At 45.8% G+C, this 14,104-nt stretch overlaps 1 protein-coding gene across 5 annotated transcripts in view; it reads right to left on the bottom strand.

Moving 5' to 3' along the window:
• LOC135389179 (sodium channel protein para-like) overlaps window positions 1–12,766 on the bottom strand; it is a 292,829-nt gene extending 280,063 nt beyond the window's left edge. For 4 of the 5 annotated variants that reach the window (XM_064619243.1, XM_064619246.1, XM_064619244.1 and 1 more), the window contains exon 1: window positions 12,280–12,765. The gene's annotated coding sequence lies outside the window, so the exon portion shown is untranslated. Of the gene's footprint in view, window positions 1–12,279 lie in introns of all 5 variants that reach the window. The other variant, XM_064619242.1, reaches the window with a different exon arrangement.
• Between the last annotated feature and the right edge of the window lie 1,338 nt (window positions 12,767–14,104).

Genomic DNA, 14,104 nt, shown 5'->3' with positions numbered 1-14,104 from the left:
TAGACGTGAAGTGGACAACCGGAAGTCAAGTATAGACCGGAGGTGGACAACCGGAAGTCAAGTATAGACCGGAAAAGGCGCGTAATGCTAACGCATTTCTCTCGCCTTTACGGCTACATCGCCACTGATTCTTTTAATTTATGCATCTACACGGGATGCTCTGCAATGGGTCTCAAGCAGTGAAAGTTTTATGATCCACAGGCGTGGCGACACACAGTCTTTCCAATTATCGTCATATCTCAATGGATTTTAAATGGGTTTGAAAGTATTATTGATTGATTGATTTGATTGATTGATTGGTAAAACAAAAAATGGAGATGGTAGTCCCAAACTACTCGGGACTGGCTACTCCAGGACGCGTTATTCAGTGCTCATTATATGTAAACCAAATATCATAGATTGAGAAGTTACTCATCAAAAAGAACTCGTTGCAAGTTAAGTTACCGTGTGTAAAATGTAATTAAGTTAATAACGAAGTTCTTCAGCCTGAAATGTAGCTCGCAGTTACTGAGTTACTTCCAGTTAGAACGAGTCACTTCCAAGTTACTTCGGACACAAAATAGCATTACGCAGGCGCAGCGCGCGTGAGCTGCGCTATAGCAGCAGCAGGAGCAGCGCTATGACAAATGACGTCATAGTGTTCGACAGCGCCACAAATTTGGTAGAATTGAACTACGCTCGAAGATAGAGGTGAACAAGGTCGCGCCCGAAAGCCACGTACGGTCTTGAGGGGATTACCAGAGTTCGAGGTAACTCGTTACTGTAACTAAGTTCGTTTTTTTGGTAACTTGTAACTTAACTCAGTACTTTTGCGCCGTGGTAACTTTCAGAGGAACTCGTTCCTTTTTCAGGTAACTTTGCCAAAGTAACTTAAGTTAAGTTCCAAGTTACTTTTAACTCGCTTTTCACTCACGTCCACATATTTTCTTGCTTTCTCTCCGGTTCTTCCATTGCATTTTTTTTTTTGCAATAAAACGTGATATTCAATCAAAGACAGTATTTTATTCAGGAAGTAAGAATCGCTGCCATTGAAATGAAGCTGAACCATTGTGCGCCCACAGGGGGTAAGATGCAAAGCGTTTGAATAGACCTCTACCAGAGAAACGTCATCATGACATTGGTAGACAGACTGGAATCGAAACAAATCGGAAGCACAGGGCTGGGTTCCACGAACTGGCACTTGTTCGCTACCTCCCACTGAAAGAAAAGCAGGACCGAGGGTCGCGTCTCTTTAAGGGACCATATCCTAATCCCCTCAAGACCGTGGCTTTCGAGGGCGACCTTGTTCACCTCTAGCTTCGAGCGTAGTTCAATTCTACCAAATTTTGGCGCTGTCGAACACTATGACATCATTTGTTTACAAACAGGGAGAGGTCTATTGTTGGACATAAACGAAAACGATCTAAGCGTGTTGCACTCCCCCGCAGGACATCAAGATCTAACTCAACTGCTCACGCGCGCTGCACCTGCATAATGCTATTTTATGTCCGAAGTAACTTGGAAGTAACTCGTTCTTTATTTATAAGTAACTCAGTAACTGCGAGTTACATTTCATGCTGAAGAACTTCGTTATTAACTTAGTTCCATTTTACACACGGTAACTTAACTTGTAACGAGTTCTTTTTGACCGGTAACTTCTCAATCTATGGGGATTACGATATGGTCCTTTCAAGGGACGCGACCCTCGGTCCTGCTTTTCTTTCAATGGGAGGCAGCGAACAAGTGCCCGTTACTGGAACCCAGCCCTCTCCTTCCGATTTGTTTCGGTTTCAGTATGTCTACCAATGTCATGGTGACGTTTCTCTCGTAAAGGTCTATTCGAACGTCTTGCATACTCCCTGTGGGCGCACAATGGTTCAGCTTAATTTCAATGGCAGCGGTTCTTACTTCCTCAATAAAATACTGTCATTGATTGAATATCACGTTTTATGGGGAAAATGCCATGAAGGAACTGGAGAGAAAGCAAGAAAATATGTGGACGTGAGTGAAAAGCGACTTAAAAGTAACTTGAGTTACTTTAGCAAAGTTACCTGAAAAAGGAACGAGTTCCTCTGAAAGTTACCACGGGGCAAAAGTACCGAGTTAAGTTACAAGTTACCAAGAAAAGGAACTTACTTACAGTAACGAGTTACCTCGAACTCTGCCAAATATTAATTTGAAAGTACTATTCATAACCATCTTTAAGCTTACCTTGAAAAATATAAGCGTCAGTTTGCTGGTAAGAAACATGGTCTTACAGCCGCCATTGAGCGTCGATGACCTTGAAAATGTTCAGCAGAGCTCTTTGGACGAGATTGCGACTCTGGAGGTTGCCACGAGGATGGGCAAATGGACAATCTCCTCGATGTTGACGTTGATGAGGAAAAATACTAGGGAGAGGTTGAATACGTCATACGATAAATTCGGCTACTCCTATAAACAGACCCGCCCCCCCCCCCCTTTCGCGAGAACGTGCACGAGAACATGCTCAGTGTCCTCCACGGTTGCACAAAGTGTACTGTTCGCTAAATCAGCCTTCCCAATTTTATGGAGGAATTGGCGCCCGTATATGGCACGTTCAGACGGAACCTGTGCAAGAGCGTCTGGATAGACCGAGGTACCGTGGACGGAACTCTAAATTTCCGATCCGGGTCAACTTGATGGAGCAACGAGGAATTCCTGTCGTCTTGTAGCCATCGCTGCCGAGTAATAGTCTGCGTAAGAGGCCTCAATATGTCTTGCACATCGGCTTTGGAGTACGGCACTCGATGTTTTGATGATGAGATATCTCCTCGAGCTCTTGTTCAGATGTGTACATTGTATACATGTGAACATCTGTGGACATTTCGGATCAGGACATTACAGTGTGGACATTTCGGTGCACGGACATTCCGCTCCAAAGACATGGCCGTTAAATCAATCCCTCGCTCAGTGAGTACACCAAGGGGAATACTTGGTGAATAAGAGGAGCGGTTCCGGAAGCCTTATTAAGACACGGCTGTTTCACATGAAGGGATTTCTGAATTTTTGTGGTAACCTTGGTAACCTTGAAAATCTCCAAAGTGAGATAGCGAGAGACACAAAAGAGATGCTTGATATGGAAGCACGTCCTATGTCTTCTCAATAAACAGTCTCTGCAAGCTAGGGTCCCATCACAACCAAATAATGTAGGCTTCTGGAAAACAATGTCTTGCAGAAAACAGTGAAAGTCACACACCCGTTTCTCATCAAGTCAGATTTAAGCAATTTCGTTCTGCGTAGTAACCTGTATCTGTTATGTACCTATAGTGGAAATCTGCTTTTCTTGCTTTTATTTAACGGTCGTGCGGGTACACACCATGAAAGTCGCACACCCCGTTTCTCATCAAGTCAGAAGTAAACAACAACAACAAATAAGTGATGACGATGTAGAGGGAAGTCCCTATCCCATTGCTTGAGGGGCAAGTACAGACCAGAATGTGTTACGGAAAAAGATCTTTCGGCTTCTCTGGTACACCGAAAAACAGTGAAAGTCGCACACCCCGTTTGTCATCAAGTCTAGACCCGCGAATAGTGGTTTGTAAACCGAAGCGAATACGAAGCGAATGGTTGCAAAATCACACGGTTTGCACGCATATGTGGAGCGTAAATAAAGTGCAAAGGTACAGAACAGATATGTTTTCATTTGCAGCGGTATACAAGCGCGAAACATCTGTCAGTATGCATTCAGAAGGTGGTGTTGCCGTGCAGAAACACTATAGCTGTTCTACATCATCCGGCAGAAGGCTCTCCCTTCTGGATGTCACGGTAAGGCCACAGACGGAGAATAGTCGTTCGCTCGCTAGTTGGGTGGCTAGAATAGAAAGATATTTCTGTGCCCCGTTGGCAAGCTTGTTGTACAGCTGGCACCCTGTTTTGCGCCACCACGGTAGTGAACACTCTGTGCGCTATGCGCTCAACAAAGCACAACCTATAGAGGTGTGCGCCGCGCCGCCACGCTGCCGCCGCCGGGCAATTTTTGCTCGCCGCCGCCAGTTCGTCTGATCGGCGCGCCGCTGTCGATGAACAAAATTTTATTTTTTTCCTGCCGATTTTACGAGTAAACAGGGTGAAAACATGAGTGCCTGGGAATAATATTGCGACCGCCCCATAGACCGTCCAGTTATGGCGAACTGGAGCTTCAGCTCTGAGCAGCAATGAAACAGCAATGGTACTGGCACCGCCAGCAAAATATGATAGCTACTTCGAGGAATGCATTGACGAGCACAGAGTAAAAAGTGGGAGGAAGAAGACAAACATCTCAGTGTGAAGTCTCTCACGCAAATGCCCATAGCACGTTCGCGATTTCTGGTGGCAGTTAAGGCTAGGTTGGGTGTGTTAAGTTCGGTCAGGTTAGCCAAACCAAATCTGAAGATGAACTCACACAGATTCCAACGCTGTCAGAAAGAGAGAGAGAGAGAAGAAAACTCTTTACATCGAGAGGCAACTCTATCATACAATGAACGTCGCTATCATCGTATTCGTACGGGAAGGTTCGCACCGCCTGAGTCCGTCACGCGCTGCAGAGAGACAAAACGCGAAATGCAGATTCCAGGAATATATCGCATTACATAAGGTGTTATAAGAAAATGTATTTTCTAATTTAGATTACCTAATAAAAAGTACGCATTTAAGAAGCAGGCAGTTCGTGGACGCGTGTCGGACCCCAAGCACCCACACGGTCGGCGCCTAAGGTTACAGGTTTGGTTATCTTTTCTGGAGGTTATCTTCCCACAGTTCGAAACATTGTTGACGTAAGCTAACATTTCGTGCCTCGATTATAAACCCCGCTGTGTTTCGTGTCAATCGGAGGAGGCACCCACAGAGAGGCCGACATAGCCAGTAAAGATGCAATTTGACGAAAGCGCTAAGTACAAAATGCATTTTTATGCACATTGAGATCAACTGCGCTGGCATCGCGCCTCCGAGAAAGAGAAAAAATTCGCGCCATAACTGCCAACGCCGAAAAAAAAGGGCGGGAGGGGGGGCTTCCAGAAGTTTTCGACGGGGGCACCCAGTCGCTCGGACTCCTGCTTCTAGGACACGTGGGTGTCGTCTGATGGAATAGGTAAGGTTATCGTGCGCATTGAATTGCGTTTAGTTCTACTCTTGCATTTTCCTCCAATTTCGTCGAAATCTATTAGGGTGACCGACACTATACACTCCTGGGCAACCGTGTTTGTGGATACTTCAGTATCTACAGCGAAGACTGCAAGCCGCGGTCCGTGAATAACCAGTACTTCTGCAAGGAGTGCCTCGGACAGACGGACAGGCTCTTGTGCTGTTGCATATTTTGCCAATTGCGTGTTTGTTGTGTGTCTACACTCTTGGATCTGGAGCATGTTTCGCGCTGGAGTTTTAATGTGACTTCATGACTGTTACCTGGTGGGGGAGGGAGGTCAGCAGTGTATGTGTTAGTCATGGTGTTTTCTGTTCTTTTTTTTTTTTTTTTGTCATGTCATAAAGTTATGCAGAATTATGTAGTGTGGCTCAATGGGACTTCTGTATTTTGTGTACACTCTTTGGTGATCTGGAGCATGAGTGCTGCATATTCTGTTTTGTGCACGTTTTGCATTTTCTGTTTGGAATTGCTTGCTACCTGCCATTCTTCCTTCAATAAATCTTAGTTGTACCAATTTTGTGTTCTTTCAATATATAATTCTGGAGAGATTACTGCATTGAAGCACTGACGTCAAATGTATGGGATTTAGGGTTCGTATCTTCAAGCAGAAGTTACCTGGGAGGGGAGACGTCCGTGTGGTCGGTGTTATAAGGTGTTATAACTCGTACTCGAAAACGCATTTATTCACGTAGAACCGCGTGACAATGTACGTCATGTATTGGAATTCAGAACGATGCTGCATTTTATAGTACAGGTCGTTAAATATGAATACAGTCATCAAGTTGCATTTGGGTGATATTCCTAATCGGTGACCACGTTGAATTACGAACCATTTGGAGTATGACACCAGCTCGCTTGCTTTTTAATAGTTATGGTACTAATGCGTAGTCTCAAATGCACGGTTACAGAGGAAAGGAACTGAAAACGAAACCATCGTGAGATAAACGGTATCGCTAAAATGTCGTTCGTTAACAGTTAACGCCATGGAGGAAGGAAACACAAGGAGCGGCTCTTCCCCACTGCTCTTTCCTCTAGACTAGCGTAGCCACCCTCTGGCGGTCGCTCGAGACAAAATCGCCATTACGTCCTGTCCACCACGTGATCCTCTCTGAAGTTTTGGTTTTGCAAGGCTTTGTTTCTCGCGTTGCTCTCGGTGTGAATTTGGTTTTCGAAAGTTATTCATTGTGAAAATGTGAGCACCATCGTAGAAACGACCTATCGTAATGTGTTCCTGTCCCGGCTGCGGCTCTCGTTGAACGGAAACCAGCTCTGTCCACGTGGCGGTCGGATACGCGTACATTTAGCGGGAGTACGGTAACGTCATTGTTGCCAGACGATACGCTTGACGGACGTTCAATACGGATGTTACAAAATGAATATCAGCAGAACAGGGTTATTAGGAGAGTTAACGCTCCTAGGGCCACCTGTGATGTAAAATAGAAAACTGCATGCCAAGCAAGGACTTTACTATGAGAAACAGGCGTGTTTTGAGTGTAATGTCTTGAATACAGCATTTAATATTGAAATGTGCACAGAAATACTGAAAATTGTTGGGAGAGGGACGAATGAATCACAGGAAAAGTGGTGTTTTTAGATGGGGAGCCTTAACGACAAAGGTCACATTCTGTATATTATTCTACGTATAATGTTCATGCATCACAAATGTCACATCAAGTTCAGTTTTACGTATATGAAACACATTACGATTACAACATTCGTTGTGACTGAGGTTAGGTCAGGTCAGGTGAATACGTATTCCATGTGTCAAGAGGGCCCACGTAGACTGTGCATCCGTCGTGACTGAGGTTAGGTCAGGTGAATACGTATTCCATGTGCCCAGAGGGCCCACGTAGACTGTGCATCCGTCGTGACTGAGGTTAGGTTAATTCAGGTGAATACGTATTCCATGTGTCGAGAGGGCCCACGTAGACTGTGCATCCGTCGTGACTGAGGTTAGGTTAGTTCAGGTGAATACGTATTCCATGTGTCGAGAGGGCCCACGTAGACTGTGCATCCGTCGTGACTGAGGTTAGGTTAGGTCAGGCGAATACGTATTCCATGTGTCGAAAGGGCCCAGTAGACTGTGCATCCGTCGTGACTGAGGATAGGTTAGGTCAGGCGAATACGTATTCCATGTGTCGAGAGGGCCCACGTAGACTGTGCATCCGTAGTGACTGAGGTTAGGTTAGGTCAGGCGAATACGTATTCCATGTGTCGAGAGGGCCCACGTAGACTGTGCATCCGTAGTGACTGAGGATAGGTTAGGTCAGGCGAATACGTATTCCATGTGTCGAGAGGGCCCACGCAGACTGTGCATCCGTAGTGACTGAGGTTAGGTTAGGTCAGGCGAATACGTATTCCATGTGTCGAGAGGGCCCACGTAGACTGTGCATCCGTCGTGACTGAGGTTAGGTTAGGTCAGGCGAATACGTATTCCATGTGTCGAGAGGGCCCACGCGGACTGTGCATCCGTAGTGACTGAGGTTAGGTTAGGTCAGGCGAATACGTATTCCATGTGTCGAGAGGGCCCACGCAGACTGTGCATCCGTAGTGACTGAGGTTAGGTTAGGTCAGGCGAATACGTATTCCATGTGTCGAGAGGGCCCACGTAGACTGTGCATCCGTCGTGACTGAGGTTAGGTTAGGTCAGGCGAATACGTATTCCATGTGTCGAGAGGGCCTACGTAGAATGTGCATCCGTCGTGACTGAGGTTAGGTTTTTTCAGGTGAATACGTATTCCATTTGTCGAGAAGGCCCACGTAGACTGTGCATCCGTCGTTACTGAGGTTAGGTTAGGTCAGGCGAATACGTATTCCATGTGCCGAGAGGGCTTACGTAGACTGTGCATCCGTCGTGACTGAGGTTAGGTTTTTTCAGGTGAATACGTATTCCATTTGTCGAGAGGGCCCACGTAGACTGTGCATCCGTCGTGACTGAGGTTAGGTTAGGTCAGGCGAATACGTATTCCATGTGCCGAGAGGGCCTACGTAGACTGTGCATCCGTCGTGACTGAGGTTAGGTTTTTTCAGGTGAATACGTATTCCATTTGTCGAGAGGGCCCACGTAGACTGTGCATCCGTCGTGACTGAGGTTAGGTTAGGTCAGGTGAATACGTATTCCATGTGTCGAAAGGGCCCAGTAGACTGTGCATCCGTCGTGACTGAGGTTAGGTTAGGTCAGGCGAATACGTATTCCATGTGTCGAGAGGGCCCACGCAGACTGTGCATCCGTAGTGACTGAGGTTAGGTTAGGTCAGGCGAATACGTATTCCATGTGTCGAGAGGGCCCACGTAGACTGTGCATCCGTCGTGACTGAGGTTAGGTTAGGTCAGGCGAATATGTATTCCATGCGTCGAAAGGGCCCAGTAGACTGTGCATCCGTCGTGACTGAGGTTAGGTCAGGTCAGGTGAATAAGTATTCCATGTGCCGAGAGGGCCCACGTAGACTGTGCATCTGTCGTGACTGAGGTTAGGTTAGGTCAGGTGAATACGTATTCCATGTGTCAAGAGGGCGCAGTAGACTGTCCATTCGTCGTGACTGAGGTTAGGTTAGGTCAGGAGAATACGTATTCCATGTGCCGAGAGGGCCTACGTAGACTGTGCATCCGTCGTGACTGAGGTTAGGTTTTTTCAGGTGAATACGTATTCCATTTGTCGAGAGGGCCCACGTAGACTGTGCATCCGTCGTGACTGAGGTTAGGTTAGGTCAGGTGAATACGTATTCCATGTGTCGAAAGGGCCCAGTAGACTGTGCATCCGTCGTGACTGAGGTTAGGTTAGGTCAGGCGAATACGTATTCCATGTGTCGAGAGGGCCCACGCAGACTGTGCATCCGTAGTGACTGAGGTTAGGTTAGGTCAGGCGAATACGTATTCCATGTGTCGAGAGGGCCCACGTAGACTGTGCATCCGTCGTGACTGAGGTTAGGTTAGGTCAGGCGAATATGTATTCCATGCGTCGAAAGGGCCCAGTAGACTGTGCATCCGTCGTGACTGAGGTTAGGTCAGGTCAGGTGAATAAGTATTCCATGTGCCGAGAGGGCCCACGTAGACTGTGCATCTGTCGTGACTGAGGTTAGGTTAGGTCAGGTGAATACGTATTCCATGTGTCAAGAGGGCGCAGTAGACTGTCCATTCGTCGTGACTGAGGTTAGGTTAGGTCAGGAGAATACGTATTCCATGTGGCGAGAGGGCCCAGTAGACTGTGCATCCGTCGTGACCGAGGTTAGGTTAGGTCAGATGAATACATATTGCATGTGTCGAAAGGGCTCATGTACACTGTGCCTCCATCGTGACTGAGGTTAGGTTAGGTCAGGTGAATACGTATTCTATTGTATCGAGAGGGCTATACGTCAGAGTATTGGGCATCAAAACCTGCGAGTGTATGCAAGATACCGTTGTTTGCGTGTCCGGGAGGATGCGGCCCAACCTGAACACGTTGATGTTCGTGCTTTTGGAATGGAGCACATGCGAAGTGTCGTCCTTTGGTAACATCGGTGTTTTATAATAGTTTCTTCCTAATGTTATGCGTTATTTGTAATAAATTTACGTTTTAATTACATAAAGAACGTTGAAAACTGAAAGAATTGAGTTTTACATTTTTGAGTTTGTGTCATATTTTGGCCGTTTTGGTTCCGTGGGAATGGTGGCGCTGAAGTAGTAGGATAGGGGTTAGAGATAGATCACGGTAATTATCCGTTTTGGAAAGAGTTAATTTCGTAGCAAAATTCACAAATTTTGCGAATTGATGACAATATTTGGTTTGTAAAATAGTCAAATTGCATGTAGAGACCGGACGCATATCGTTTTTCTGTGTATTTCATGATTTTGTCTTCGTTTTTGTGGTTTTCTTGCTATTTTTTTGTCTCTAGAAGCCGCGGGATCGATGCTAAAGTTTTTCCCACATCTAGTGCTCTATACTGTATTTCATATACTATAGAAAGCCTCTACGTCATCAGTTAAATATCGAGTTGTTGCTGACTTCGGATGGATATTTGTAAGCATTGTTGATGTCGTCCTTCCTACCTGAATTTCAAGTAATTATTATCCATCCATTAGAAAATCTCTCCCCTTACGGCATCAGACGGCAAATGTATGTGGAAAAAAACGATTTTTTCGAGACGTCGATAAATGGGAGATGTCCAAAGAAACAAAAAAACTAGAGAATGTTTCTACTTTGTTGGTTGAACATGGCTAGCGGGTCATGGCAGACGTATGTTCGAAGACCGGTGACGTCTTACAACGCGTCGAAACGTCCCCTAAAATACCGGGGAAAAAGATTTGCAAGAACAGCTTTCGAGAAAATACTTTGGAAAATGATTTAAAGTGTAATACTAAGTAACGTAGATAAACTACTCAGAACGGCAACACCCACGAAAGCTACATGATGACCACCACTTCAATACGCGAACAGCAATAAATACCACATCTCTTGCCACACAGAGGTTTCCACCCTGGGTGTGACAGACCGTTGCATTCACACAATTATAAAGACACCCAAAATTGTATTAAAAGTCTTAGTACGAATGGCAGTAGAAAACAGGGAATGCACTGAGTAGGGGCAACAACTGTATTTTTGTACTCTAGGTACGTTCAACCGTTGTCAGTGTTGCCAGTGTAAACCTCAGTGTAACCAGTTTCCTCATTACGTAATGGAAAAGCGATTTCTAAAATTCAGTCGGTTGTCAAGTCCTGCAAGGAGATTATTTCTAACGGCCACCAATACCCCCTATGTACCACCACTTTCTTATTTTCCAGGTAGGAAAAAAAAAGTGCTCGTCACTGTATGACTGTGCAAATATACTAAAGTTAGGGAGGTCTTTTTGTTTTAATAAAATGGCTCGTTTCATAGGTGAAATCGCGATACATCTGGGGCGCGGTGTTGTCGAAATGCGCAATGGGCGAGCGATCGATGTTACCCCGGCAACCACAGCGACGACTGCGATGACTTTACCACACACATATTTATAGACGTGTGTCACTTTAACTGGGGGTTTCCCCTCTAAATTCTCAATGTTTATAAACTCCACATGTCTTCAAACAAAGTCCAAGATTGTCATCAAACCCAGACGGGCAACCAATATTATGTTGAAATGCATTAAACACCAACGTAAAAAATGTTTTTCTCAACTCAGACACAACCGGTTCTTATTACATTCTTCTGGTAAGTGGGACACTCCAGGTCATACACTGTTCCATAAAAGAAACACGTGGCAAAGTATCAGGCATCTTCCGTACCTTAAAGCACAATGTCCGAGGGTTTCCCACGTGAGTTCCCCAACAGTCAACCGAAAGAGCATTTGGTATCATTCCACTGTCTAAACATGCTGGTCGGTTACAGCACGCATGAGATTTCGTGTGATCGATTTTTATAGGGTTCCTTTCCTTCTTCACATCGCAGGCATATCCTAAGATAAGTGCGATAACATATGTGCTATCATTTGGATAATTAGTGAAATCAACGTCACCGATGGATAAAATACGTGTAGCGCAATTTCGCATAATCTCCGCGGGTTGTCGTTATTAACGCAATGCAATCGCCGGGTAATATAAAAACGACTTCAGTAGTATCAGGTATTTGCACGCAAATTTCCAAATTATAAGCCATATATAGGCTAACTCTTAAAAACGTCGTTCGACAACATTTGTAAATTCTTAAAAACGGTTTAATAAATGCGTCCCAAATTTAGATCAGGACCTGAAGACTATTAAGCAATTGTGTTCCTTGGAATTTAGTTGCCATTAACGTGTAAAAAAATTGAGGCCGACCACGAACAAGTTAAAGCACCGTGGCAGCGAAAGCTTTATCTGTTTTCTGAAAGGTGCGACGAGTTGTTTTTAGTTACGCTCGGGACGTTTGACCTACTTGCCTGGCAATCAATACACAGCCGCATTTCGTTTTCCAGAGGAAATTTCTTTAACTACGCTACTGAGGGCAAGAAAGGTCAATAAATGTTTTTGTGCAGTGGAGAGAAATGCGCGACTGTCGACGATCACCGTGACAACATTTTTTCACCATTCAATGCCACAAAACATTTATTTGCCACTGCTGCCAAGGGAGGGAATGCCTGACACGTTGTTTTATCCCACAATTTGATTTCAAGGTGAAAAATGTAGTGAAATGAGAAAAGCAGAGTAAGGGTCCGCACGTGTTCACTCACCTCGAGGGTAGATGAAGGTAGACGGATTCCGACATCATAACCTGTGACACGGGACGATCATCTCAGAAGCACACGCTCTACTCGTCAACGATGTCTGACGGGGGGCAGCCGCCATTTCTCCAGCATGTCCGGATCATGGGAGGTTCAGGGCTCCATCTTGCGTACCACCCTTACTTGAGATAACGTCCTACAGTAGGCACATGAAATCCCATCCATAAGTCGGCGTATGATACTCGTTTCTTGGTTGTGAAATTTCGTGGCAAATGTGGCCGACTCTGCGGCCCGGGCGCGTCCATCCACATCGATCGCCTGCTGCGACGACGCCCTCACTACCAAGGATAGGGTGAATCGATTAGGCTCGCCATCTTGTGCCACCACACAAATGGGAACACATTACGTCATTCAAGTAAATGTACCACACACGGGACGAGTGCACTTCACAGGAGCTATGAGGAACGAAAACGCTTACAACAAGGGACGATACTTTCATGCGATTGCATCGCGTTCACCGCCATCGCAGTGCCATCTCTCAACCAGTCATAACACTGCAACGATTTTGCGGGCCAACGCAAATTCCGTTCCACCAAGCTGCGTCATTCTGTAAGGACGGTGTCCGACACACGTTTTCCAGAAAGCGTTTCAATCACATTCAAGGTGCACCGATATCTGTCGCTTACTGTCCTTATTACCGTTTCCAGCACTTCTTTCCGTGCTTTTCCAACCTCTGTACAAACAGTGACGTTAGCATGCGTTCGAATGACGCCCGAGGAGTCATTTATGGAACCTTTCAAGGCGGCCACGTCCTTATGGAGCACGCGGAAGACCCGAAGCGCTGTTATCGCGGCGGCAACGACAGCGCCTGACAGGATGACTCATCAGTACGTAGTAAGAAAGATGGGTTCCGGAATCGTCTGTGTCATATATATGAAAGCAATCTAATAGATGAAGGTGAAAATGAAGGCCTAAGTGAATTGTTTTTCAGGTCAGGGATGGCAAAGGTCCTTGAGCAAGGCGAGAAAAGTAAGGTACACAGACAACGACGACGCTTGCGTCGTCGTTGTCTGTGTCCCTTTCTTTTGTCGCCTTGCTCAAGGATATGTACCAACCGGCCCCATACACTCTGTGTCTGATGGCAAAGGTGACAGGAGTCCACTCAAGCAGCGCAATGTACTGAAAGTCGAGTGCAATGGGGGTGGACGGGTAGGTGGAAGACCTTGAACAGACCCGGAAAACTAAAGAACACTGATAAGACACATACCATCTACCCCTACTGCACTCGACTTTCAGTAGATTGTGCTGCTTGGGCACTTCGGAAGCAAAAATGAGTTCTGAAAATGAGATACTGACGAAGAATGCGCCAAACGGGCTACAATAAAAATCGGTTTATTGGTAGAACACCGTAGGGATGGTTTACACTGATATTCACCACACTATGTGGATAAGTCCAGCCTGGGGTTTCGGCCCACACCGCCTTTCACCCACAAAAGGATACCTGCCAGAAAGGACGCCATACCGAGATGAAAATCCAGTGCAAGTTCCTCCATTCATCAACTGACTCAATATCGAAACAACAACAACTTTATTAGGAGATGAAATTTCCAGCTAAATTTAACTTCCTCTGACTTAACTGCCTAACTGTAACTGGTAACTGTCTTCTGACGCCTGCTGGTTCTGTTACGGTGGCGTAAATGCGTGTGATCTGCCTTGATGGACGAGGGGGTGTTTGATGGCTGCTTGTGATGGGCTTGGCCGCGATGGTGCTCTGCAACCTTCGTTCGGCTTGTGCAGATCGAGGTGGAAATGCAGGAAAGTCGTGTTCATTTGT

This window comes from Ornithodoros turicata, chromosome 3 (assembly GCF_037126465.1).
Source record: "Ornithodoros turicata isolate Travis chromosome 3, ASM3712646v1, whole genome shotgun sequence".
In the NCBI taxonomy this organism is placed as follows: Eukaryota; Metazoa; Arthropoda; class Arachnida; order Ixodida; family Argasidae; genus Ornithodoros; species Ornithodoros turicata.
This window is presented reverse-complemented; position numbering and strand designations above follow the sequence as displayed.